Source organism: Trichosurus vulpecula, chromosome 6 (assembly GCF_011100635.1).
Source record: "Trichosurus vulpecula isolate mTriVul1 chromosome 6, mTriVul1.pri, whole genome shotgun sequence".
NCBI classification, from domain to species: domain Eukaryota; kingdom Metazoa; phylum Chordata; class Mammalia; order Diprotodontia; family Phalangeridae; genus Trichosurus; species Trichosurus vulpecula.
This window is the reverse complement of record NC_050578.1, coordinates 168,264,212-168,265,243: the sequence shown is the minus strand read 5'-3', so window position 1 is coordinate 168,265,243 and position 1,032 is coordinate 168,264,212.

Below are 1,032 nucleotides of genomic sequence, written 5' to 3'. Positions count from 1 at the left end.
TCAAGAATTGAGAAGACTCTTATAGAGGAAAAAGTGAACCTTAATGAAATAGAGGGCTTTCAGATATTTCTGATATAAAGACCAGAAACTAAGCAGGAATTTTGAAATTCAAACAGAAGAGTCAAGAAGAACATACTTAATTTTACTTAAATTTGCTTTAATAAGACAATATGAGAATGTGCTAACATTCTAAGAGTGAGAAGAAACAAGTGTCCCTTGAAAAAGTTAGTGTCCTCAAAGGGTTGGAGGGCATTTAAATTAGAAAAACAGAAGACTTGGAGGTGGATTAGTAATGTTCTAAAAGGTTTAAGAGGGAAAAGAGAATGTCAGATGTGAGAAAAGAATACAAACAGGAAGGAAAAGGTGGCAAAAAGGGCACCAGATGAACCTCACCCTTGTCTGAAACATAGAAAGGATTAAACACACATGCCCTTGTGTATGTACACACTGTTTAGTGCAGAGAATACATGAAACTCAACAGGGAAACAAGCAGACATAAAGATGGCGGGGTTCAGGGGGAGAATAATACTGCAGACAGAATAGCCACAAGCAAAACAAACTTCCTGATGTTGAAGACGGGATAAAATGGAAGAGCAGAGAATGGGAGACAGCTGAATAAATTGTGGTATAAAAAAAATGACAAAAGAGACAATTTCAGAGAAATTCTAGGTAGCATGAACTGATGCAGAACAATTTGTTCAAAGACAACAACACTGTAAATAAACACAATTTTAAAAGATGTTTAAGCTGTGATCAATCCAATGATCAATCATTGAGGGTCTATGATGAAGCATATTATCCACCTCTCTCCTAATGGAGAAGTGATGGATTCAAAATGGAAGAAGGCAGCTATCATTTTTGGAAATGACCATCTCGTGGATTCATTTTGACTGATTATAAGGGTTAGGGAAGAGCAACGGAAGGCAAAAAAAAAAAAAAGGCTGGGGGGGTGGGAGGTGGCAATTGGAACATTCTTTAAAATGCAAAGAAGTGGACAAAAGAAAATTTATAAGGAAACACGGAGAAGCAGAG